Raw genomic sequence first — 27,712 nt, forward strand, 5'->3', positions numbered from 1 at the left:
CTCCCCACCTCATTCAATTATCCTAAAGTTCTCTTGGCAACAAAACTGACTAATACTTTCCACACTGGTCTTTAGTGAATGCCTCTTAAGAGGAAGATATTAACAATTTATCATACTTAAGAGTTACCAAGACCTCTGAAAGATTTGCTAATTCCCCTGGTACTTCTGTGCCTAGTCTGACAGCAAGCAGGGATTGGGGCTTTGAATTTTATGCCGCTAATGATTTTGTAGATTTGGTTCTGGGGCTGTCTCTCCCAGGATGCAGAAGAGCTTGGACACCTGTAGACTCACGTCAGGCAGAAACCATCACACCATCACAGTTCTTAACACTCTGGTATCAGTGATGCTTCTAGCACTCTGATGAAACACTCACAGAAGCAACTTGAGAGGAGAGATTTTTCCCCTGGTCCATAGTTTCTGCAGGAGCAGTCCATCATGGTCAGGAAGGCGTGGTAGCCATAGAGAGTTTAACATGGTAGATCAGTCAGCTGAGCACTCAGCCTGGAAACCAAAAGTAGATTCCACCTTCAAGAGGCAGTCCCAGCAACCCATTGCTGCCACAACCCCAAAGGTTCCAGTATCCCAAGACAACACTACCATCTGGAGATGGCTCAAACACACGAGTCCATGTAGGACATTTTGCATGTTATATTCTATATGTTATGCAATGGTAATGAAGTCCTATGAATCTAATTCTCGTGGGAGAATTAAACATGTGTCTATAGCTCCAGAGATTGTGATCTAAGTTGGCCTACGTAGGGACTTTCATGTGGCTATAATTTGTATTTGTGGATTAAGTTTCCAAGTCCTCTGAAGGTAGCATTGGGTTGGGAACAGCACCTGCCCAGTGCTTGGTAGTGGGCTCTTCCCATACCTTCTTCTGGCCGCTGCATTTCTGTCTTCGGTCAACAGACCCCAGGATCATATTTGGACTTAGCTTTTAGTGTCTTGACTCAGGATTGGTAACTGCTTCCTGGTTCGTTTTTGTGATTGTACTTCAGTTCTATAGAAATGGCACAAAGCTGGAGAGATGACTCAGAGGTTAGGAGCACCGACTGCACTTCTGGAGGTCCTGAATTCAAATCCCAGCAACCACATGGTGGCTCACAACTCTCTGTAATGAGATCGGATGCCCTCTTCTAGTGTGTCTGAAGACAGCTACAGTGTACTTACATATAATAAATAAATAAATCTTTAAAAAAAAAAAAGAAAGAAAGAAATGGCACAGAGGTAAACTAGGTTCAGAGCAAGGACCTGAACTCAAGTCCTATATACTCATCTCTCTCACACAGGTCAAATAAATGTTTCAGGAGTTAGTTTATTATTAGATTATTAGTTAGATTATTGACATTGTCTGTGAATAGGTGTATGAGATAGGTACTCCTATACAATGATTTGACAGATTTGGGAGGCTGAGAAGATTGAGACTGCTTCCCTCCCCACTGCAAGCAGGTGGCAGGTCTGAAATGAGTCCAGGCGCTCTCCAGCCTGTGCCCATCCGCTCTTAATCACTCTGCTATTCTGGAGCTGGTCTGAGGGTATAATGTGCTGAATAGCAGCTGCCCCTTGTTTCGACATCAGAGTCTGGTGGCAGCTGGCTTTGGTGCGGCTGGTGCTCGCTCCTGGGTTTTTGCTTGACTGGGGGCTAGGTCTGTGCCTTGCCTTCTCTTTTCCCAGTGAGTAATCTGGTTGGAGGAAACCTATTTTGGTCAAGCCTTTCCCCAGTGACTCTGCTCCTTAAGTGGGTCCAGCCTTTTCTCCCCTTGTGGTCTATGCCTTTCTGCTGGGAGTGGGTTCTTTTTACTGTTCCGGTCATTCCAACCACAGATTTCATTCCTGCTTATCCCTTGACATTTCTTTGCCCTGTAAGTCCGGCTTGTCCCTTTTATTCTTCCAGTGAGTCCTCCATCTATGCTTTCACACCACACCCCAGCTTCTCAAACAAGGTCCACAGCAACAGGAAGGGATTAATCAGTTCTATTCCATAGCAGCAGGTACATGGGAAGGAAGCGGCTCCACCATGTGAGGTTGACAGATCAGTGGGTCAATGCAGTCTGAAGGACTTTTAAAAAATCTACATTTTTAGGTGGTACTTATAGAATTGTGTATGTGGTACATTCTGTAACTCTCAAGTTCCACAGAACAGGCCTTTGAATACCTGCAAGGAAATTTATCATCATTACCCAGTTAATCGAACCTTTCTTAAGATAAAAATCAACCACCCACATTGTGTGCTATCAATTTCTCTAAACAATAGAATCTAAATAGAAAGTGAGAGATTATTGCAACTACTTTATAATAAATAAATGCAAACTAAAGCAGTGTCATAAGAGAGGTTTAGTTAGACCCGAGACTGCCTTTAGAATCATCTACAAATGCTGAACAGGGTTTGTTAAGTTGAATTCATTAAATACCATAAACCTGAGAAAGTAAATATTCTCGATCAGTTTTTGTTATTGATTGGCTCCACATCTTTACCACCCTACAACAGGGAAGTAATAGCAACAAAACAAAACAACAAAACAAAGCAAAAAACAAAGACTACGGTCTTTCAGTACTTCCCACTTCTGGTGATCACAACAATGCTTTTTCTAAACATTAATCTAAAATCAACCAACACTTCCGGAGCAGCTGATGTTACCAGGTGAGTGGGGGCCAACCATCACTCAGATTCCCAAGGTACACACGTATTTCTGGTAGGAAGCTAGAATGCTGTTTGGCATACCTGCATACCATCGTCCAAGACTCAACCATCTGCAGGCTTAACGACAACTGTTTGCTCCTCATTCTTTTCCCACAAGCTCAAGGAAAAAAAAAAATCCCACAACCAGGCTTCTCCTGCAGTCATTAGCTGGAAACGCTCTCATCCTCAGAAATCTATTTTGGAGTTAGGATCGCTCCACTCCCCTACAAGTGCTGAAGCAACAGCTGCCATTTAATGAATGTCCTTGCTGACAGTTCCAGCTGATGAATACCGTGGAGTTTCCCCGCCCGTGCGGATGCTCCCTGTGTGGCTCCTGAAGGACATGTTGAGTGGACTTGTTTGATTTCACCGTCTTTACCACAGCTTTTTCCCCCTTGCATCACTTCCTCCAGATTTTAGCGATGCCGGAATGTGCATCAAGATTCCCGGCTCCCGGGGAAGAAGGCCCCAGTGTGCGCTTGAGTTCCTGGTTCCTGGTGATGAACTGTGAGGGACTCTTTCCAAGACGAGTACACGAGTACATGGAACTCTGAGCTCAAAGAGCAGAGAGGACAAGGGTGGGGAGCAGCCAGAAGGAAGTGGCTTGTGGTTTCTCAAGAAGCGAAGAATCTTGTCCAGTCGAGAAACAAATTAGACAAAAGACAGAGCTCTTGTTTTCTACTTAGTGCTAATGAAAGTCGGGGATCCTAGAGTTGAAAGCCCGGCTGGAATACATTATTGTTTCAATTTCGGTTTCGAGACACTCTCCACAGTGCTGTCTCAAGTGCGGTGTGACATTTAAAAGGATTTGGGCTATGTGGAAGCAAGCGACCCTAGAGGAAGGTCTCGCCATCTGCTTATGTTGAATGTCCTGGGGCTCAGTCAGGCTCCTATAGGGAGGCTAGGCTGATGCTGAGCTGGGAGCATGACCGGTAGAGCACAGGGTCCAAGTGGCATGTCACTGGAAGGCAAACAGTGGTCTCGGGTAGCAGCTGGCCTCGGTAGGTCTGACATGACACAGCTGAATTCTTTCACCACACGAGAAAGCCTGTTGGGGCAGGAAGGAGGATTTAGAGATTAGACTGAGGTGGAGGAGAAGCAACTCTGGAAGCTGTGATGTGCCACAACTTCCATACGGTGTCAAAACAACTAGGCGATCGATACCAAGTCCAATGACAGAACAACAGGTCTTTGTGTCTCTTGCTTGACATTCTGCGGGCATCACTCAGTCGTTAAGTAATCATCTGTTAAGGTTCATGTGCAGTAGGCACTCTTTCAATCACTTTCTCATGGCTGTGACGAGACACCCTGGCAATGGAGACTTAAGGGAAGAAGGGTTCATTTTAGCTTATAGTTTCAGGAGATAAAGTCCGTCATGGCTGGGTCGATATGGCAGCAGATAGGGAAGGCACGGCAGCGGGAGCGGGAGCAAGAGCGGGAGCAGGAGCCTGGTTGTTCCCTCTTGTCTACACTCAGGAAGCTGAATGTGTGGGGAAGTGGGGCTAATAGTCCGCCCTTGTGCCCACTTCAGCAAGGAACCACCACCTAAATAATCTACACCCTTCCCAAACAGCATTTCAAGATGACAAGCATGCGTTCAAACACACGAGCCTACAGGGGCCAAGGTTGAGATGTTATGTCAATATCGTACCCACTGTCTGGACTCTCTCACAGGGACAAAGCTCAAAGCAACACAGCCTCACTACCATGTGACTGGGACCACTTACATTTAGGGGTGGGGTGTCAGGGGTACATGCGGTAAGTTGATTCTTGCTCTGGTCAATCAGGAATGCTGAAGTTGAAAGGGAAATAGGGCTGGGCAAACAAGATCTAAGGGAACATGTCAGAAATGAATGTGACCGAAAGTCACTGCTATCAGAGATGTTGGGACGAGTCTGTATAGCTTGATAAATGGGGAGCCGGGAAGCTGCAGTTTTTCCTCTACGTGATAATTTTAATGTCTTAAAAATACCATGAAGAGAGTCTACTATATACACACATTTCATCACACTTTAGACTGTAGTGGGTTTAATGAGCCCTGAAAATATGCATCTGTGGACTGGAAAATTCCTGCTCCATACCACTCACACTGCTAGTATTCTTTGAGAACAGTGAATACTCTCACCATGTTTGAGAAGGGGTGCTGAAGGCATCCTACAAAAGTGTTTGCTTTGGGCCTTTTATAAGTTTGTGCACTTTGACAAAATACTTACATATATTGGATCCGCCAAGTGCCCAACGGCTGTTGAGCCAATAACCCCCACCAGCAGCCTGGGAAGTTTTGAAGCACAAGTTGAAAGTGTTGCCTTCCCACATATTAAAATAAAAGTTGAAGAGCTGGCAAGACGGCTCTGCTCTCCCAGAGCACCCTAGCTCACTTTCCAGCACCCTCATCTTTGTGTGGCTTACAGCTGCCTGTAGCTCCAGCTTTAGTACATCCGGTACCCACTTCTGGTCTCTGTGTGCACCTGCGGACATGTGCATACACAGACATATGCATAAATAAATCATAAAATAAGTGTTCAACAAATTGGAACTATATAAGTTAGAACAACTTTCATAGTGGTATCAAAATCTGTTTACATCAGATGAGGGGATTAAAGGGGGGAAAAAGACAGCAAGTAAAAACCAAACCAAAACAACCCCAACCTGGCCATACACAGTTTTAGTGTTGGAGAGCAGAGACATATCAAACCTGAAGTGGTACTGTCATTTAACCAACAGGGTTGAGATGACTCTGGAGAAGAGAAATTAAGTTTCTACATCATACTCATATACACATTAGATAGACCAGAAATTTAAGTTAAAAAAATAGAACAAGATTTTTTTTTTAAAGATTTATTTGTTTATGATATGCGAGTACACTGTGGCTGTCTTCAGACACCTGAAGAGACATTGGATCCTATTACAGATGGTTGTGAGCCACCATGTGGTGGCTGAGATTTCAACTCAGGACCTTCGGAAGGGCAGTCAGTGCTCTTGCCCACTGAGTCATCTCTCCAGCTCCAGGACTTTTAAGTTCCTCAAATGTGTACATAGAAGTAGGTAGGTAGATGAGTGCAGGAGACTTTCCTGATCAAGAACAGACACTCCAGTGACCAGGGCTCAGTGGGCAAAGGGGATTGCTGCCGATCATGATGAACTGAGTTGGATCCAGTCACGGTGGAAGGATAGAACCAAGTCCACCATGTTGACCTCTAACCTCCAGGACACTCTGGCACATGGGGATGCCAACACGCCTCACATAAATATTTGTAAAACAAAAGGCTTTACAGGGAAACTAAATAGTCAAATAAATATAACTCAGTAAAAACTGGGGAAAATTCTTAAAACAGGAAAATAAAAACAAAGACCCAAATCACCAACAGAACAGGACATGGACGCAGATGCTCAAAAGCCCAACGCTTTGGGAGAGAAGCCAGAAGATCAGGACTTCAAGGCCAGTCTCAGCTACTTACTGAGTTCAAGGCCAGCTTAGGCTAATTGTAGCCCTCTTTCATTTCAAAATAAATGAAACAAAAATACAAACAACCTTTATGAACAAAGTTAAAATTTAAATAGCAATTTGTGATGAATTAGTAATGAAGACCAATATCTTTAAAATAAGGAGCTCTTTCTAAAAAAGCAAATGCTATTATAGAGAAATGGATAAATGAGGTAAATAATTCTAATAAGCCCTTGGAAGACTGTTCAACTTTCCTGGGAATTAAAACTTCAAATTAAAAGAATCTGATATGATCTCAGCCAGCATATTAACAAAGGACTAAAACATTCCGACATTAGTGGAAGTAGGAAATGGATGCTATATATTGCTGGTGGGAAATTCAACTGGGAAAGGCTTCCTGAAAAAAAAAACAAAACATGATTCAACAATATGTGACAATATGCTTACAATCAGAAGGAAAATAAGTGCATTTCCATTCTGAAAAATAAGAGAGTGCACCCACACGGGATGCTTCTGAGAGCACATTGTTTTATTTTCCTCCTATTGTTCTCAAATCTGGCAGACCTAAAGACTTTTATTTTCGAAACAGCCAGCATACTCCTCGCTCAGTTCTTTGGTAGATTTACTAGGTAGATTTACTGCACTGGAGTTTTGAAGCAGGTTTACCAGGCTGAAGTGGTATGCGCATTTTCGAAGCCTCTTGTTTCCCTGGTGTTGCTATGGTCCTCGCATAAGCTGACAGCCCATGTGGGGTGGATGTGCTCCCGGAAAGGGGAGCCCCTCCCACAGGGAGGTACAAGATCCCCAGATCCCCAGATGCTGGACACTGAGTGGGCTGGTGCAGAGCAGAGATGGACATAGCATCTCCCCTGAGTTCAGTGTGCTCATATTCTGCTTTCTTCTGGGGGAGTCCTGCTTTGAGCAAAGCCTCTCCTGCAGCTGGCCCCCTTGATGACAAGCCTGCCTTGTGCTGTTTGATCCGGCAGCTGAGGATGAGTAGCTGTGTGTGCTTGCTTTGTCTTTCCATCTGTGCTTTTTCACATACTGATTTACTATTCTGTGTGCGTGCCTGGTGTGTGTGTGTGTGTGTTTGTGTGTGCGTGCGCGTGCACATGCAGCTCACGTGTGCAGGTCAGAGGAAAACTTTGAGGAGTTCGTTCTCCCCTTCCACTCTTATGTGGAATCCAGAAACTGAACTTGAGTAGCCAGGTATGCCCGGCGAGCAGCCCTACTCACTGAGCCTTCTTGCCAGCCTGAGATCTTTTTACCCCTCCTACTCACACATGAGGACTGAGGCCAAATATTACCCACAATTCTGTGAATGACAATGGGAGTCTGAACAGTGGTCATGGCTTTGCTGCTGCCTTCTACCTGGTGACCCGCTGGATCAAGTGCAGCTGTGCACCGTGTCCATCATTTGGCGTTTTTGGCTTTCAGGCACTCGGTTCTTCATACCATGCCACCTGAAACTATTACCTAGACAGTTTCAGCAATGCACACTTTCTACGTGTTAAATGTGCAGTGCTGTTCTGGGCGCTGTGATATCCTGTACCTCCCAGCTCTGTCCTGCCTGAGGATGTGGGTCTGCCAAGCTGGATACACTTCCTACCAGGTCACCATCAGTCAGCATCTCTGTTACAAGATCAACTGCCGGGTACCTGGTGCTGTGTTCAGGTAACTGTTAATTTCTTAGCATTGTTCCCAAAGCATAGGACTAGTGAAGAGCAGAGATAAATTTCCAAGTGCTTCCCAAAGGGGAGGGACACACAGAGACAGAGACAGAGAGACAAAGAAGAAGTTGATAGGGCTTTTATTATAATATATTGCTATAATTATTCCATCTTGTTATTAGCCCTTGTTGGAATCTAATTTACAAAGCAAGCTTTACCATGAGCATGGGAAGGACAGGCAGTGTCTGTAGGTTTGCGTGGTGAGATCAGCAGTTTCAGGAGCTAGAACCCATCCCTTCTTCAGACAGTGATTGCTCCAATTTAGCTAGCAATACAGTAGCCATTGATCTCCTTTCTCTGTCCCTTTTCTTTAAATAGCTTATCTATGATATTCTCATGTCTGTGTTTTGTATTATCTTCTGTTGTTGTCTCCCATATACAATCACATTGTGATATGTGGGGTGGGAATTGTTTTGCTTTGTGTTTGTTTGTTTGTTTTGTTTTGTTTTGGGCTGAGTTTCTTGCATCCTTGCGCTCGCTATAGTGTCAGAGATTGGCTTGATTTGCTGGTCTCCTTCTGATATGCTGCTCCTATGGAAGTGCCACACCGGGCGCCGTGTACAAGTCTTCTTCCCCTTCTCCATGGGTGCTTCTCAGCCAGGCTGTCAAGGCCACCTTCCATGCAATCCTGGGCTTGTGCCTTATTTCCTCTTTTCTTTTCTTTTTTTTTTTAAAGATTTATTTTATTATTATATGTAAGTACATTGTAGCTGTCTTCAGACACTCCAGAAGAGTGAGTCAGATCTCATTACGAAATGGTTGTGAGCCACCATGTGGTTGCTGGGATTTGAACTCAGGACCTTTAGAAGAGCAGTCAGTGCTCTTAGCCACTGAGCCATCTCTCCAGCCCTATTTCCTCTTTTCCAAGTCTGCTTCCTGTTGTTTTCAGTCAATCTCAGAACACCCTTTACCATTGATATATATATGAAGACTGCACAAATCAGGATGTGTTTGCTAGTATATGGATTTGAAAAATATTTTATTTTTTAAAATAATGTGTTGGGAATGAGGAGTCTGGGCACATGAGGGCTCAGTTGTGCAGAGGCCAGAAGAAGGTGTTGGATTCCCTAGACTCAGAGTTACAAGTCACCATGAAAGCCATGTTGGTGATGTGAGGCAAACTCTGCTTCTCTAAAAGACAGGCTAGCGCTCTTAGCTGCTGAACCATCCCTTTAGTCCCAGGGACAAAATTTTTATTCAGAAACAAGGATGTTTCTAACAGCAATGAACCTTCAAACTTCAAGATTTGCTATACATTTCTAGTTATAATCCTAGCGATTCTCTGAGAAGTGTTTCCCCTGGAAAAGGAACCTGCAGCTTCTTCTGGATTCCTGTACAATAGACTATGAGGAATAAATTACCAGCCAATGTGGGGACCAGACCAGGAAACAGCAGGCTGATCAGAATCAATTTTCCTGGGTTTTAACATTTGTTTCTCCATTCTAGAATAGTATCTACTATGCTAAGAAACAGGGTCAGCGTGCTATATGTATAATGATGACAAAAGTTTTCAATTTTACTGTGAAAAAGGCAGAATCTTGGTTACATGAGGCCTTCATCTACACTATAGAAATTCTTAAGTATGTTGTATAGGAGGTTCTACTTGCCTAGACTTCACAAGGCACTGGATTCACCCTCCAGCAAAGCAAAGTAAATAAATAAACAAAAATAAACAGATTAGAGGAATGGCTTGCTTTTCAAAGGAGTTTTGCAAATAGGTATTTAAAATATATACAGCTGGAGATACAGCTCAGTGTGGAGCAAACCTCTGGAGCAAACGTTGTCTGGAAGAAAAGACCTGGTGTTTCAGTGGGACTCAAGAGATATAGAGAAGCTTTAACTTTTTTACTTCTAAGTTCATTGACTGCAATAATAATAATAATAATAATAATAATAATAATAATAATAATTTAAGCTAGTGTACAAAAGACAGGTTTCATATTGATACTTTTTAAAAATATATTTATTTAATGTATATAAATGCTGCATCTGCATGTACACCTGCATGCTAGAAGAGAACGCCAGATCTTATCAATAGTTGTGAGCCACCATGTGGTTGCTGGGAATTGAACTCAGCACCTCTGAAAGAGGGACCAATGCCGTTAACCACTGAGTCATCTCTGTAGAGCCTCATGTTGATATTTGTGTCATATATATCATTATACTTTGCTTGTATTTGCCCATACTTTGCTCCTGTCTCTCCTCCTTTCTCTTGCTGGTTCCTCCACACAAATACTTGACCTTCTGCTCATGTTGTATATGCAGGTGTGGGTGTGGATGTGGATGTGTGTGTTGTAGTTAAGTCTAGATTCTACAGGAGAGACAGCACAAGCACGCATTGCTTTGCCATTCTTCTCTCCCATTACCCTCTATATTCTGCTTCTTCCTTAGACCACTTCCTCCCCCCTCAGTGCTACCCCCACTTTACTTTCATGTTCTATACATTGAAACATTTGCATCTAGCTTCTACACGGAACACTAAACATCTCTCTTTGTGACCAATTACACTTAACATGGCCTCCACTTTCGTGTTTTTCAGTAAATGATATAATTTCATCCATCTCTGTGGCTGAACAGAATGTATACAGAAATATAAAATTTGCTTTTTTCTTCTCTTGATGAACATCTAGCTGAGTCTGCGTCTTGGTTTTTGTGAATACTGCCTGAGTAAACACTGGCACTCGAGCATTTCTGGGCTGTGCTGATTCATAAGCCTTTGGATATATAGCCAGGAGCAGTGCAGATGAATTCTATGATAGCTCTGCTCTGAAGTTTCTGACCAACTTTTCCATGGCTCTCCACAGTAGCTGCAGCAGCATAGATCTAATCAACAGTGAAGAGGGATTCCCTTTCCCCTTAGCCTCGTGTTGGTGTGTTCTTGATAACAGCCATTCTCGCTGGAAGGAGACATGTTCTCAGTGCAGTTTTACTATGCCTTTTCCCGATGGCAGAGAATTCTGAAACTTTTTCAAACATTCATTGGACATGTTCAGTTCATTTGCTCATTTACTGATGGGATTTGTGTGTGTGTCTGTGTGTGTGTGTGTTTAGATTTCTTTGTAGATTCTAGACATCTAATTCCCCATTGACTGTTCCCTTGCAAGGATGCCTCCCCACTCTGGAGGTTATCTCTTCACTCTGTTGATATCTTTCTTCTTTTTTGCTTTTCAGGAGCCTTTGAATTTCCTGCTATTTCATTTCTTGATTGTTGGAATTATTTCCTAAGGTACTAGAGTTTTTTTGGCTATGCCTATGTTTTGAAAGGTTTTCCTCCTGGCAGATTCAGAGTTTCCGTTCTTTCATTAAGGCCTTTGATCTATTTTGAGTTGATTTGGGTACCGGGTAAGAGGTATAAGTCTAGTTTCATCTTATTTGTGAATGCCAATTTCCTCAGCATTGTTTGTTGAAGGAGCTGTTTTTACCCCAGTGCACTTTCCCCCCAGCTCTAATTATGTGATTTGTTCCTGGGTCTTCTATTCTACTGCAGTGTCTATGGTTTACTAGTTATTATTAAAAACATAAAGTTATGTTTGACATGGCTACATCCCTCCTTCATTTGGCTCTTATTTGTTATGGTGAAAAAGTATAAACAAACACATTTAGTAAGAGGAAACCGAACAGACTGAAGAAAGGTGCAGTTTGTGTTGCTTTTAGTAATCCATGTAATTGTCACCTTCATAGACAAATTTGAGAGAAGAAATAAATATTTAATAAGACAATGGTAAAAAAAAAGGTACTCTATGGAAAAGGTTCTTTAAATTCTTTAAAAATAATTTATTATTATTACCATCATCATCAGTGTGTTTGTGTGTGTGTGTGTGTGTGTGTGTGTGTGTGATGGGTGTGAAAGCATGCAGAGGTCAAAGGACAACTTGAGAAGTCAGTTCTCTCCTTCCACATTAATATGGATTCCAGGAATCATTCCTGTCACAAAAATGCGTTTTTTATTTTTTTAAAAAACTTAAAAATTACGAATTCATGAAAAAGTTTCAAGTACCCTTTCCCCCTGAAGACTGATCTAAGCTTCTGTCTAGCCTTCTCATCAGTTCTTCGGGATGAGTTACCCACAGTGGTATGCTTCTGTTTGTTACAGTGCACACATGACCTAACAGTGACACCTCACCTCTTCTAGTTTCTCTTTCTTCTACCTCAAGGTGACCTATGTCAGAATCTTGTGTTGTGTTGCTTCTTTTTATTTCAGACTGCAGCATTTCCTTAGTCCTTCCCTGACATTTTTAAAGATTCCAGGTCACTTGCTTTGTAGAATGACCTTCATGTAGGTTATTTTCCAGTGATTGATTGTGATTAGATTCATCTACTGCTCTCATCCTTGGTGAAGCATTTGCCTTGTGTTAGATGCCAGAAGGTCACCCTTTTGATACTAGAAATATAATTTTATTGCGACAAGAAGGCTGTGTACTGGTCTAGAGTTCTGTGAGACTCCATCCTTTATAATGTTAACACTTTTTTTAGACTTTGACTCAGCAGGTTATGAGGTATAAACTGTAATAAACAGTCATGCTGCCGTGGTGATGTCACACAGGGCTTCATAATCTCCACACAGCTGAGTTTTGGGCTGCGAGACTGTATGCTGGAAAGAACTATCCTGAGCACAGTGGGATGTTTATCAGCATCTTTGACTTAAATCCACAAGGCGCAAGTACATTCACCCCCTACTAATTACAACCAAAATCGTCTTTAAACATTGTGTTGCTTGTGTCCCCTGAGGGTAAGATTACCCATGGCTGAAAAGCGCAGCAATAGCTTATTGGTCCTCTGGCTTGAACCCTGGTGGTCCTTAAGTCTTTTACGAAATGGAAAGAGAAAAATTGAGACAAACATTTTTCTACTTTGGCTTCATCCCTGTTTAACTGGAAATAGAACAGTTTATCACATTTACCAACAGCATCTTCAAATACTAAATATTGCTCACATTCTGGGCAAGAAATTTGCCCGATTTAAATTTTAGTGTCCATTTCCCAGCAAGTATCACCACAGGGGAAGAAAACTTTTTTTATCTTGTTAATCATTCAGAACTTTCTAGAAAACAACTCCCCAACAGACAGCTCCCACTTTTCTCTACAATAAACAGACATTTCTAATTCCATCATTCTTTTCATACCTTTAAGAGTACTTGTTTGCTTTATACATGTTGGCAAGTAATCCCTCTGTCCTTATTCTCAGTTTTATACCTTCCGAGCCCTGGCTCACCCTCACCCACTACTCTGTATCCCTATTGAGTTGGAAGGTCTTCAAGAATGAGAGATGTATGTACCTCTTTATTCCCAATAAACATGGAAGACGGGTAAAACGTCAATAGTGAACATTCAATGATCACGGGGTGTGGCCGATTCAGCTGCTTGTGCTGGGAGGGAGAACTAAATATTTGACTCTAGGACTGATGGCTACCGTGCTTATCTCCAAGCAAGTGGGGACATCTTGAATAACCCTTGTGAAGCTAAAGAGAAAAATCCAGGGTGTCAGAGAGGCTCTGGGAGAAATTCCGGTATTCTGTCCTCCCTGTTGTCTCAGAACCCCTGTGATTCTTAGATTTTTATTTCAAAAGGCAGTGAATCTTTTCTTGTACTTCCCGAGATCTCCCCACTGTTACTACTTTCCCACACAGAGACTCTTTGAGTGATAGAATCTTTCCTGAAAACTTGTGTAAAGGCACAGAAAGCACCTACATATGTCCTATACCTATCTATCATGTGACTTTTTTCTCTTAGAAAGTGGCTTTAAGGGAGACTGTTTTTTTTGTTTGTTTTTGGTTTTTTTTTTTTCATTTAACACACTATCATGAATTCAATTTTTCTATTTAAAATTTTAAAAATCGGATTCTTTTTTATTTATTAGTTTTCCATGACTGATGATGTCTCCTTTTTCTTAAATTGCCTGCGGATTACTTAGTAAATATTCTTTATTTGACGTATTTTAAGGGCCCACGGCAGTCTCACATCATAAGTAGGCACTTTGGGGATGTCAAGGCATGATCGCTCTTCACAGCTTATCTCCGAAGTTCAAAGCAGCACGGGGCTTTCTCCAGTTCAGTGAGTTGGAGAGTAGCCAGATTTCACTTCACACCCAGACCCGATTGCCTGAGAAAGTATGTACTCTCCACACCCCACCCCAGGCTTCCTTCAAGTGTATAGAGCCCGTAATTAGGAAGACATGAAAATACCGAAATAAACATTGAGAAAAGAAAAGTAAAAAATGTGGCCAAAAGACTCTGAAATGTAGATATTTCATTTTCTACAGTGGAGCTATTTCTTCCACTCTTCGTGGGCTCCACATGGAGTTTGGGAAGATGTAAAATTTGCTGCATATTGTATGTCATGTCTCTGTGGCCAATAAACATGGACATAAGCTGATGTTTTCAGGGCTTTAAATATTTCTCCTTAAATAAATCTATTCAGTCCATTAACCATAGCTAATGTTTTCACTCTGGTCTGAGCGTGTCACAGCTAACGACCAATGTGCAATGAGAAAGAAAAATGAGTCCATTCATGAATCATTCTCTGTTCTCACTTTAGACAAGTTAATTTTCCGTAAATTATCAGGTTCTATCTTAACCGTAGGGCATTTGTGGTTATCAAGAATAAATGCTTGTATGTTTGACCTTCAGTCTTAAGTTTCACAGTGAGAGCCAAATTCAATTAGCCTGGTAACACAAAAACACTTAATGTGCAAATTAAAATTTTGAAAAGGGGCTAATTCTTAGATTGTAAGTTGAGCTGCCAATGAATATGGTACTGAGACCTGAATAAGACTTTTCCTTTGATTAACACGTTAATATACTTAAACTGAGAGGATAAATTGTCCTTCCAAGTAGTCACACCAGAAATTAATGAATATACATCGTGGCAGGCTGGGTGGATAATTGAAACTTCACCTGAAAACCAGACATAAAAGTAGGACACTCGAGATATTTTTATGATCCAATTGAGCAAAAGATCATAGGGCCAGAGTGTGATGGTAGCATCTTTGGATTCTCCAGGCCTATGAATGAAAGGAAGGATAGCTTAGATTTTACAAAGACTGTTGTTTCTTTGACTTTAACATTGAGTTTAAATGGCTTCTCTTAGCTAATATGATGTTTAATCTTCATTCTCAACTGACTAGATTAAGAAGCACCCAGGGACTTAGGGGTAAATGCTTCCAGGTGTGTCTGTGATAGTGTTTCCAGAGACAACTAAATCATGAAGGCTCTGACCCAATCAGTGTGTTGATCTCTTGATGGATTCATATGGTGGCATGTGAACGTGACATTCTGCCCAAGCGCCATCTCAAATTGTGAGCTGGAATATAGAGCTTCCCTTCTTTCAGTTGTTTCTGGCAGCAACAGGGAAAGTAACTAGTGTACTACATTTATTATAACTTCATTTTCTTTTGTTTTACATCGATGGCATAAAATGATTTGAGCAATCAATTTAAATCACCACTGTAACAGATTCTCCATATTAACAATTATAATTTTAGAGATTATACTGGAGTATATACATCCTTTGAATATCCCTACCTCTAATACTTAGTTATTTCTTTAGAACTCTTTACCATTATTGATGTAATGTATATACTTCTAGACTTTTCCATAGTTACTCATAGGAAAGAAGGTGTGTGTCCCTGCCTAATAGGCAGGAAACCTTGGGTTAAGATCCTAGAACCACATTAAAACAGGCAATGGTTGCACGTGCTTATAATCCCAGTACATGGGAGGTATATACAGGAGGATCAGAAGTTCAAGGTTATCCTCAGTTACACAGAGAGTTTGAAGCAAGACTGGGATATGTGAGACCTTGTCTTGTAACAACAACAAAATAGAAACAAAATAATGTATGTATTATTGAACTTAACAATATGACTTATACAATTCTTCCTGTCAGTACCAGTAGGTTCACCTGAGTTTACACAGTTCTTCCACTGAAGGAATGCGATTACTTATTTAGCCATTCCTTTTTTAAAATATAAATATATAGGCTGTGCTTATTTTTTATAGTCACAGATATCACTGAAATAAAGATTCATGCACTTGCCTCTTGGGGGGGCGTGGTGGTTAAGTAGTGGGGGTGGATATGAGCAGAATTTCAAGGTGATCAGGGCTATATAGCTCACTCTCCTACTGCTTTTTCTTGCACCTCTGTTCTCTCCAGTTGTGTGTGAACACGCTTAGTGAGTCTCAACCTCCCCCATCAAGATGAGGTTGAGAGACAGTTTACATAAATCGTGACAATTTTTAAAAGATCTATGAGCTGCTGGTTCATATTCTGTTTCAGTTGAAGTTTTCTCTCCTTGCATGACTTGATTGATTCCAACCTTTTACTCAGGTTAGAACGTCATATCCAATCCCTTGGGTTAGTTTCCTTGCCCTTTTCCTGACAACAGCAACTTAGGGGAGAAACGATTTTCTTGGCTCAAGATCATGGGGACATATAATTCATCGTGACTAGGAAGGCACGGAGGCAGGAGCCTGAGGCTGGCTGCCACACTGCTTTGGCAGTTCAGAAGCAGAGCAAGAACAGGAAGTGGGGCCAGGCTATAAATAAAACCTCAAAGCCCACCTCCAGGGGATATACTTCCTCCAGCAAGGCTTTGCCGGCTCAAAGTTCCATAACTTCCTTAAACAGCACCACCAACCGGAGAGCAAATGTTCAAACACGTGCTCATGCCAGGCATTCCACAGTGGGCCACACTGTTGTACCTTCCTGGTACTTCAGTCATTCCTTGATTCTAAATGGCTTTTGCTTTTTAGATTTCATTTCACACAGCTTTCCAATTCTTTCCCCCCCTTTTAAATTAGATATTTTATTTATTTACATTTTAATTGTTATTCCCTTTCCTCCTTTCCCCTCTGAAAACCCTATCCCATTCTCCCCTTCCCCTATTCACCAACCCACCCACTCCTGCTTCCCTTTCCTGGCATTCCCCTACACTGGGGCAAGAAGTCTTCACAGGACCAAAGGCCTCTCCTCTCATTGATGTCCGACAAGGCCATTTTCTGCTACATATGCAGCTGGAGCCATAGGTCCCTCCATGTGTACTCTCTGGTTGGTGGTTTAGTCCCTGGGAGCTCTGGGGATATTGATTGGTTCATATTGTTGTTCCTCCTATGGGGCTGCAAGCTCCTTCAGATCCTTGGGTACTTTCTAGCTCCTCCAATTGGGGATCCTATGCTCAGGCCAATGGTTAGCTGAGAGCATCCACCTCTGTATTTGTCAGACTCTGGCAGAACCTCTCAGGAGACAGCTATATCAGGCTCCTGTCAGCAAGCACTTGTTGGCATCTACAATAGTGTCTGGGTCTGGTGACGGTATATGGGATGGATCCCCAGGTGGGGCAGTCTCTGGATGGCCTTTCGAGTTCTAAAGTCATCCACATTCACTGGAATTTTCTTTTAATAATTTCTTACCATTGGAGAAAGTTTTAAAAATATTTACTTACATATTTATTTTATGTATTATTATTTTTGTGTTTGTGGTATGGGAGTGTGGGCATATGGTGGCATACTACCTAAGGTCAGAAGATATCTTTTGGGAGCTGGTTCTCTCCATGGGTTCAAAGGATTCAACTCAGGTTGACAGGCTTATAATATTTAAATGTCAGTTTATATGGTTTTTTTTTCTCTGCTCCAAACCTTCTAGCTCATCTACCTTACTGATCTGAAAGCTAAGTCTTGATTATTGATTGACGCAGGAGGGCTCAGCCTAATGTGGGTGGTGCCACCCCTGGGCAGGTAGTCGTGCATTCTATAAGAAAGTAGGATCCAGTAAGCAGCACCTACCACTACCACCACCCATGGCCCCTGCATCAGCTCTTGCCTCCAGGTCTCTGCCCTGTGTGAGTTCCTGCCTTGGTTTTCTTCAATGGTGGACTATAATGTGACAGTGTAAGCTGAATAAGTCCTTTTCTCCCCAACTTGCTTTTGATCATGGTGTTTATCACAGCAATAGAAATCCTAAGACATAAGTTTTAGGCCATTTTAAGAATTTTGTCAGCTGAGCAGTGGTGGCGCACACCTTTATCCCCGGCGCTTGGGAGGCAGAAGCAGGTGGATTTCTGAGTTCGAGGTCAGCCTGGTCTACAGAGTGAGTTCCAGGAGAGCCAGGACTACACAGAGAAACCCTGTCTCGGAAGAAAAAAAAATTTTTTTGTCTATTCCTCCAAAAGGGTTTATAGCAGAGAAAGAGTATAATCTGACTTAACATTTAAATATTATATAACTTAGAAGCTTCCATCTAGCTTCCGAATTAAGCTAGCCATGGAGGCCTGTAATTCTAGCACTTGAGATAAAAGAACTAACATGAATTCGAGGCTAGCCTGGGCTACAGAGGAATTCAAGGCCAGTCTGGACTACAGAATGAGATTCTGTCTCAAAAACACAACATGATACAACAAACAATCAAAACCAACAGAAGAAACAAATCTGAAGGGCATTGCCATTGGGTAGGGTGGTCCATGGCTATGATCTCAGAACTCATGAAAGCAGTCCAAGGTCAGAAATGTACAAGTCCAAGACCAGGCTGAGCAAGTCAGTTTGAGGTCAGCATGGGCTATATGCAGTGTGATCTGGTCTGTTCTCAAAAGAAAAGAACAGGCGGAGGGAGGTGACAATGTTGTAGTTCAACAAGGATAGAAACAAAAGCAATAGTTAGGTGGAGACTGTTGTGTTGCAATATCCTGGCAGAAGAAGGAGCTGGGTCCTGAATGGATGTAAAGTGAGCAGTGCAAAAAATATATATAAATAAATAAAAAATAAAAAAGGTTCTAGGATTTGGGGATGTGTGTGAGATAAAGGAAGAAATCTGAGTTTTACTCAGCAGCCCGAAGGATGGAGTCACCTATGGGGAGGGGACAGATGTGGAGCAGGGACAATTACAGGAGTAGGACCAGAGATTGATTGCATCTGCACACGTTGAGCTTGCACATGCCTATTTAAACACAGAAGCAAAGATGCTGACTCGATGTCTGCATATGGGAAGTGCAGATGAGTGCGAACCATCCAGGAGGGAGGAAGAGCGTTACTGACTGTTACTGTTACTGGAGGAAGAGTGTTACTGATGCAAATGCACTCTCAGTTAATGAACTGCAAGTCTTCGTACGTCAGAAGGTGCGATTCAGCTACCTGTGTGGTGGGATAAGAATACCATTTTGTTCTTAGCAGGAACTAGGAGAACTGTTCGTAAATACAACTCATCACAAAAGAGTCAGCTGTTAATTCTGACATTAAGAAAAAAAGCAGTGTTTCCTCAGGGCACGGATGCTTGGTATGCTGGACTTCCTAATTCTCACAGCATGCAATTTGGTCTCTTTTGTTAGTATCTGCGCTGCATTGGGAGGAATTTCTATCTGAAAGGATAACTCATAAACCGTAAGCACTGGGGCATCAGGCCAGCGTCTCATGAAATAAGTCATGCAGGTGTGGTACTCTGCAATCCCAAGGATGACATCAAGGTCTGATGTCTTGGATTCTTAAGACGAGACAGGGAACAGCCCAGCATCTCTGCCAGAATGACCTCTATGAAGTGTAATATTTCCATTTAAATATTTAGTCATCGTGATAGTTTTCCATGGTTCTAATTCATAAAATATGGTTTATTTTTCTCAAAGCCACAGGGGCATGGCAGGGTTTTGTTTTGTTTTGTTTCCCCAGCCGTCTCCTTTCTCTGCATCAATTTTTTTTTTTTAAATTCTCAGTTAATACTTAATGTGAGGCTGGAGAGATGGCTCAGTGGTTAAGAGCACTGACTGTTCTTCCAAAGGTCCTGAGTTCAAATCCCAGCAATCACATGGTGACTCACAACCAACTGTACAGCTAAGTGTACTCATATATGTAAAATAAATAGATAAATCTAGCTGGGCAGTGGTGGCACAGGCCTTTAATCCCAGCACTCAGGAGGCAGAAGCAGGCAGATTTCTGAGTTTGAGCCTGGTCTACAGAGTGAGTTCCAGGACAGCCAGGACTACACAGAGAAACCTTGTCTCGAAAAACCAAAAAAAAAAAAAAAAAAAAAAAAAAGAAAAGAAAACACTTCATGTGAACATTTCAATTATCATTTCCTTTCAGAAATATAAACATCTATATGTATTTCTGAATAAGAAAATAAGGTGATATAAAAACACTAGTCCAACTCATGGTTAAGGCTACAAATATAACAAAATTATAGAGGTAAACTAAGATAAGACATATCCAAAGGCTTATGTTTCTAGTTCATTCATATATTTCCTCTAGGTAAGTGCGCTTTCTGGATCAAATATGTTACAGTGGCTCGTGTTACCGTATGGTTCTGAGAAAACAGCTTCAGAGGAATCACGTGGGTTGACACTGGAAGCTTACATGCTTTGTCAATTTTTAGCTGTTTTAATTGAGCAACCCCAAACTATGTATTTATGTGCAGAAAAGATGTTCTGCTGTGTTCTCCCTTGGAAAGGATTAGGTGTGTCTCATTATCTTTTGTCTCATTCCAGCTACTGTATGTAGCTAATATAGTCATGACAGAATAGGGTATTTCACTGACTTCAATGACATTTTACTAAAATTTTTAGTGTGCCAATTGATGTGCACTCTGTGTGATCCACATATCAGAGAAATGTCTGATGTTCTCTTTTCCTCCTCCACAGTTCCCTTTCTATTTTGTTTTTGTTTTTGTTTGTTTTCGAGACAGGGTTTCTCTGTGCAGCCCTGGCTATACTGGAACTCACTCTGCAGACCAGGCTGGCCTTGAACTCAGAAATCTGCCTGCCTCTGCCTCCCGAGTGCTGGGATTAAAGGCGTGCACCAACCAGTGCCTGGCTTCCTTTCTATTTTTATAGCACACACACACACACACACACACACACACACACACACACACGTGTGTAGATTTGACATAAGAGAAAAACATATTTATTTAATGTCACCATCTTTGGGTCTACCTTCTTGCAAATATTATATAATTCCCTAGTTCTTTAGACCTGGAGGAAACTCCACTCTATTTGCAATCATTCGTTGGTGAGCATGGAGAGTATTCTGTGCCTTGGCTACTGTGACTAATGATTCAGTAAACACAGAAGTACAAGCATCTTCTGGGTAGGCTGATTTAGATTTCTTTGAATATATGCTCAGGAGTGGTGTACACAGCTCATATATAGTAATTCCATTTTTAGATTTTGAAGAACTCCAGAAACCTTTATGGTGCTGCCCCAGTTTATTGTCCCTCAGCAGTGAATAAGGGCTCCTCTTTCCTTGTATCCTTGACAGCATTTGTCATTTTCTCAATGACAGCCATTCTGACTGGGGTGATAGAATCTCAAGGCAGTTTTCATTTTGCATCTCCTCTATGGATGAGGATGCTGAACAGTTTTACATATCTATATTGGCCATCTGCATTTCTTAATAAACATTTGTTCATTTGTTTACTTATTGATTGGGTAGGTTTTTATTATTATTATTTTATGTGTATGGATGTTTTGCCTGCATGTACCACATGTGTGCCTTGTGTTTTTGAGACCAGAAGATAGTATAAGATCCCCTAGAACTGGAGTTACAGGTGATTGTAAGCCATCATGTGGATTCTAGAAACTAAGCTCTGGTCTTGTGGAAGAGCAGCCAATGCTCGTAACCACTGTGCCATCTGTCCAGTCCCCAAGGATGGTTCCCCCCGCCCGCGCCCTGCACTGCTTAGCTTTGGGAGTTGTTTGTAGACTCTAGAGTCTATATACTTATCCTGTCAGGTACATAGTTCCTAACATTTTACCTTCTGCAGGCTGCTTCTTCTTTCCCTTGCAGATGGTCTCAGGAAGTTCATTGCCTTTTCTGTGTACTGGATACTAATGCCAAGAAGCTGTCTTTAAAAGACTTCAGTACATTCCTTATTCACATGGCTGTAGTTCAGACAACACAGGAGGCAGTGGTGTGCTCGGAGCAGCAATGCCCTGGGATAAGGTGTTGAGAACGAACGCCCCAGTCCTGGCCTTAAAGCTCTTGGGTTGCAGGCACATCTTTTTCTTATCGATACAGTTTGTCTCCTCTGTGCCAAGAAATAAATATTTCAACTTCGAATTTTTTTCACATTCAGTCTTCTAGCTTTGTTGTTGTTGTGTTTTTCTATTATGTTTTTTGTTTTGTGACAGGGTCTTACTATGAAGCACCTGGCTGGTCTGGAGCTCACTAGGTAGACTAGGTCAGCTCCAAAGTCACAGAAATTCACCTGCCTCTGCTTCCCAAGTGCTGGCTTTAAAGGAATCATGCCTGGCTTCCTTTTTTTTTTTATTTCTATTTATTTATTTATTTATTTATTTATTTATTTATTTATTTATTTATTTATGATTCTAATGTAATTGTAAAGTTCTCAAGTACAAATGATGTCACTGACAGTGAAACCAAAATAAGCATCAGAGTATGCATGCTCTTTGGCCCCTCCCTCTCAATTGTCACCTCTGACCCTCCCTCCTCCACCCACTGTTCTTGGGTTACTGTTGTCACAGTGAGCAAGGCAGAGGAGTGAGCACAGGAAAGATGTCTTCTCTGTCAGAGTGAATGAGTAAAGTTAAGGCAGTGGTATAGAATAACTGTGTGTCGGGGTAATAGTCTCCGGGTAATAGCACAGACTGAATACGAGGCTTGGTTTGAATTTGAAAGAAAATGTTATTAGAGTTTAGAGTAAGGGAGAAAGGAACTTTTCTTTGAGCAATACTTATGCAAGCTTATTCTTTACAGCCCTTCCCACCTTCTCTGTTCATGAACATACATGTTGATACACTTCTACGTGACTCAGTTGAAAATATTCTGTAAGATCTCCTCCTTCTCCTCCGTCTCCATCTCTTTCTCCTCCTCTTACTTCTAAGATATAAAGTCTCACTATGCAACTCTTGGTTGGTCTGAAACTATGTAGAACAGGCTGGCCTCAAACTCACAGTGACCCTTCTACATTGGCTTCCCAGGTGCTGGGATTAAAGGCCTGTGCCACCACACCTGGTCAACTTACTCTTATTATCTCTGACCTTCAGGATGTATAGTTATCTGCCAGGATGGGCAAGCTAGTTGTGTGTGTGCCGTTTATTGTCTTGACTAGGCCAGTGTCCCTTCTGTTAGATTAGTGACTCGTATAGCTGTGCCCCTTTTCTAGTATTCTTTGACCCATGTCCCCAAATCCTGAAACTAAAGTGTTCAAATTTGTGCTACACCACGGGGCCTCAGGTGCTCCCTTTGCTCTGCAGCTGGCATGTAGACCTGGCTGGTGGTATTGAAACCATTCCCTCTCAGTGAGATGCAGCCAAAGCTGGTTCCTAAAGGTTATTTAATATGCAGAAAGGGCAGATGCCTGTAGATTTCACCTTTGGTAGAGATGGGGAAGGGGTAGGGGAGGAGGGAGAGAAGGGAAGGGGGGACAGATGCCAGTAGATGTCACCTTTGTTATAGGCAGGGATGGAGAGGGGGTGGAGGGAGAGAAAGAAAGAGAGGGAGGAAGGGTGAGGGGGTTATTGTGGAGGCAGCCTGCACAAGGAAACTGAAAGGCAGGGTCAGAGCTAATGGCTCATTGCAGGGAAGGTTCTATGAAAGTGCACAGACCGACACCTCTGGAGTGTTGAGAATTCTTGGAGGCGCTTTTGAGAGAATGCTTCCTGCTGCTCCACTTGAGCACCCACGCTGAGCTCTCTTCTCCTGTGTCCTTTGCCACAGGGACACACCGTTCTCTAACGCATGTCTCCAGGCTCCTGGGTGCAAGGCAAATGGCGATGACGTCACAGGGCACCTTCATTTTGCACAAGAGAGAACAAAGGAAGTCAAAAGTCACTGTGTCATTGCCACATCTGTCACATCCCATTGACTCACTGACTACACTCTGGTCCCCAGCTTCGAGCTTCCTGAGAGGATCAGTATAAGCTGAGGACAAACTTGAAATTTGTCTCTGTACTTTGAGCCTAATTCATTTAGCTTTTTTCTTTATTCTCTGAAGACCTAGAAAAATATTCATAATATTATGCTAAGTGAAAATACATATATGACCCTGCTTTAAAAATATACAGACATAATTTTAGAGAATGGAAAAATTCTATGTCCGAGCCAATATTCTCCTTCGGTGTCATGAGAAGTAATAAAATGGGTGTTCTGGAGTTCAACTTGTTTCGATTCAAATTCCAGTAAGAAGGCACTTTTTTCTCTATACCTCAGATTCCTCCTGTGTAAAGGTCTGATGATGATGCAAGACTAGAGCTATGGCAGGCACACAGTAGGGCTGCATGTGTTAGACCTTACTATTATACACATGTTCAAAGGGTTAGGTTCCCTACAATCTAGACTTAAAGGTTCCTTTTAAACTTTCTTATTACTGGTGTGTGTGTGTGTGTGCGTGTGTGTGTGTGTGTGTTTTCTAAGGACTGTACTCAGGTTGTCAGGCTTAAGGTCAGGTACAAGAAGAGGCCTTCGGTATTATAGTAAACTCCACATGTGTTATGGCCCAACGTGTTTGCCAAAGAAAACTTTGAAAGTACTAATTTTTCATAAGTCAGCTGTTTGGATCAGTTCTATTTTCATAACTACTATGTTTTATCTTTTGTATAAACAAATCATGTCCACTGAAGCTGCGGGCAGAGCTATCACTTTGTCCACTGAAGTGGCTTTTTTTTTTTTCTTTCTGTTTTCTGTAACACTAGAAAAGCTCTGTCTGTTCTTTGGCCATATTGCCTCAATCATTTCAAAATAAGCCGCACAAAATTTAGGATTGGGACGTAGCAGTTAAGGATTAAGTCCTATGTCCCAGCACGAGTGTGTAAGGGGAAAAATGGAAATAATTCTCTAGACAATAATTCTGACAATTATTTCAAGATAGCCGAAATTCCAAGGTATTGTTTGTATAATATTTTTTTGGAGACAGGACGTCATGTTTCCCAGGCTGCCTCACAGTTGCTGTGCTCCTGAGGTTGATCTTGAACCTGTGTCTCCTTTCCTCTACTTCCCAGGATTTAGGGCTACAGGCATGTGTCACCATGTCAGCTTTGTTTCTCGGCATTGGGTAGCAAAGCCGAGGGCTTTGTAGGGAAAACGGGCAGGGCCTGTATAGTGATGGCGGTCTCCCGGTCTCCCGTGTACCTGTGGAGGGAGGCTGCCCGGCTAGCGGGGAGGTCCTTGCCCAGAAGGCAGGGCCGTTCTGGCACGGCCCGCGTCCAGCCTTGTACCTGTAGAGGAAGCCTGGCCAGGCGGGGAAGCAGTGGGTCCTTTCTGGCGGCTGCAGACACTGAGGCCTGTTCTATTGCTCCTACATGGCGGGTTTTGATAAGAAGAGGCAGCCTACGGTTTCAAAGATTTACTATAAAGATGTGGGAAAAGAAAAAGAGATAGAGAAGTAAAGAGAGAAAGAAAAGATAGGGGGTGAGCTGGCCATGACCACGTGGAAAGAGGGGAGAAGAATAGGGGGACAGAGAGGGGGGACAGGGGGGCAAGAGAAAAAAGAGAGAGTGTAAGGGCAAGAGAGAAAAACAAGAGAGCAAGGAGGGGCCAAGAAGCCCCTTTTATAGTGGGCTGGGTTATCTGTTGCCAGGTAACTGGGGGCTGTGCTACCTGGCTGTAGCCAGGTGACTGTGGAGGTGGAGTCCAGCCAGAACACTGGGCCTGGCCCTGTGTGTGACTGATGGCCACAGGATTATGGAGTTGAGGAGTCAGGAGTATGGAGTTGGTGTCAGAAGCCTGAGCATCTGGGAACATGGCTCACTGGTTCCATTCCTTGTAGAATATTCTACTGGGTCTCCAAAGTAAATCTTGCTCAACCAGGCCACAGACTTGCCTTTCACAGTCCCCGAAGGCTTCATGCACACTAAGCAAGTATCTACCATGTGAGTTTTATCCCCAGCTGTCAGAATAACTTCTTGATCCCAACCTCTTACCTACAAAAATAATTCAACACCTAACATTATTTACTCCAAGATTAAATGATACTCTCTCAAAATGTGAGTGGTCTCCGCCAATATGGTATTTAGATTCTGTTTTTAAAAACCGTTAATATACACAAACAACCTTGCCATGGGAAAGATGAGGCGGTGCCTTCGCAACAGCAGGTAGGAGGCTTGCTTCTGAGCACACCACCGTATCACAGGAGGGGTGTCTTCATCTCTCCTTGCCTTTCGCACATTTGCTGGAACTTAGCAAAAATGCCTTGCTGGTTCTTGTCAGCTTCACAAGGCCTAACATTTCTTGAAGGCTTTAGACAAGCAGCCCAAGCCAAATTCTTAATGGAGTTTCAAAGGAAGTATCCAAGGAGACCTGTGTGACTTACCTGCTGGGAGGTTTTCTGTTGTCTTGGGGTGGGGGAAGCTAATGACCTCAGGGTTTCGGGAGGACTACTAGTCATGGGATCATCACTGGCTGTTGGCTGTGGTAGGCTCTAAGTACTTCTGAAAATCAGAGCCAGGAGTCAGTAGCATATCCTTTCTCAAAATAACATTGCCTTGAATTACTTACCATTACTTAACTTACTTGCCGGGGACTAATGTAAATATTTGGGAACGCAGACTCCCAGGAAACACGCAGCGGTTTGAAATTCTGAGTATTATTATCTTGTAACTCTCTTAGGAATGCAGAGTGTGTGGGTAAACCAAATGTGGAGACAGGAACTGTTTGACAGTTGGTGAGCCTACAAATGAAGGACATCTCTGCTAAATCAGTGGAGCAAAAAGCACCACTACCACCAACAAAATGATATGCCCATGAGGGAGTGTGGACCTTGTGAACGATAAGGATAGGGTGGATGCCCCAAGGAACAGTTAGAGAGCACTGGTTCAGAGCTGAGGCAGAGCTGCGAGGAAGTCGCACTTCTTTCAATAGGTCCACAGCAGCTGAATGGTGAAGCCAAGAGGTCCTAGAAGCGTTAGGATTCTGAATCAGAACAAGAAGGCAACGAGAATTTCACAACATCTTCCCGGCAGAATGTGTCCTAAAATTCATTTCTATGTCTCATGTAAAATTTCTTTTCATACAGGGTGTGCTTCTTTAAATAATGTGATTCAAGCAATGATTCTCCTACAGTCAGCCCTGACCCACAAAATAATAGTAGTAACTAACACACACACACACACACACTAATACCAGTAACCAACACACTGAATATAAAACTCAAGCACCACATTTAAGGGAATTCAGCACCTACGTTGAAATATTTCTGAAAGAGGCGGCAACGAATCATCACAGACACTTGCAGAAGAGAAGTAATAAAATTCAGTCTGCTCATATAAAACCGAGCCGGATCAGAGACACCATGCAGAGCCGTTAGATCTTAGGTCATTAGATTATCTTGGCTAGCTCTTTACTTAGATGAGCCATGCTGCTTGCTTTGGGCCTCCGAGCAAACCGTATGTGGCAAGAATTGACGTACGACTACGCTCTCGGTACACCACTTTGTGTTATTTCCTAGGCCTCTGACATCTGGCCTGCCCCCAGAACAGAGCTAGCAGGCTTCATCAATGCCTCCCTTTTCCTTTTGTGATACTTACTAACTTCTGACGGTCTATTTAAGTCACTTCTCCTCATCTAGGAGCAACAAGGTCCTTGGAAAAGAAAAGTTAATCTCTCTCAAAGACCAGAACAATGAGCCTTTGTAGGTCCAAGGAAAACGGAGACCCGAGGGTGGAGATGATCAGTGCTCATTCCAAGCCAGTGTGTTCTCTCTCCCTTCTTTCCTTTGAATAAAATTAGAAGTGGGGAAGTAAGGTTTAGAAAAATATTTGAAGGAGAATTGTATCCCAAGCCCTATAATGGCTCCTTTTTTCCTAGTCGGAGGCCACCCAGAGGCTTGACTGATGTTCTCTTGGAGACTCCTGAAGGTATCCACTCTTGGGTCGCTGAAGTGCATCTCCTTCGGTGGCGAGATTTCCGGGCCACACAGAAAT

At 42.5% G+C, this 27,712-nt stretch overlaps 1 protein-coding gene and 1 long non-coding RNA gene across 3 annotated transcripts in view; one reads left to right on the top strand and one right to left on the bottom strand.

Annotated features, from left to right (window-relative positions):
• Filip1 (filamin A interacting protein 1) overlaps positions 1-27,712 on the top strand; it is a 157,118-nt gene that overhangs the window by 9,354 nt on the left and 120,052 nt on the right. The gene's annotated exons all lie outside the window — the stretch shown is intronic.
• Positions 1,299-3,070, bottom strand: LOC127688775 (uncharacterized). The gene is made up of 2 exons (XR_007978754.1): positions 2,726-3,070; positions 1,299-2,158 (listed from the first exon to the last, which is right to left on the bottom strand). It is a non-coding gene; the product is annotated as an uncharacterized LOC127688775 (long non-coding RNA).

Source organism: Apodemus sylvaticus, chromosome 7, assembly GCF_947179515.1.
Source record: "Apodemus sylvaticus chromosome 7, mApoSyl1.1, whole genome shotgun sequence".
Classification (NCBI taxonomy): Eukaryota; Metazoa; Chordata; class Mammalia; order Rodentia; family Muridae; genus Apodemus; species Apodemus sylvaticus.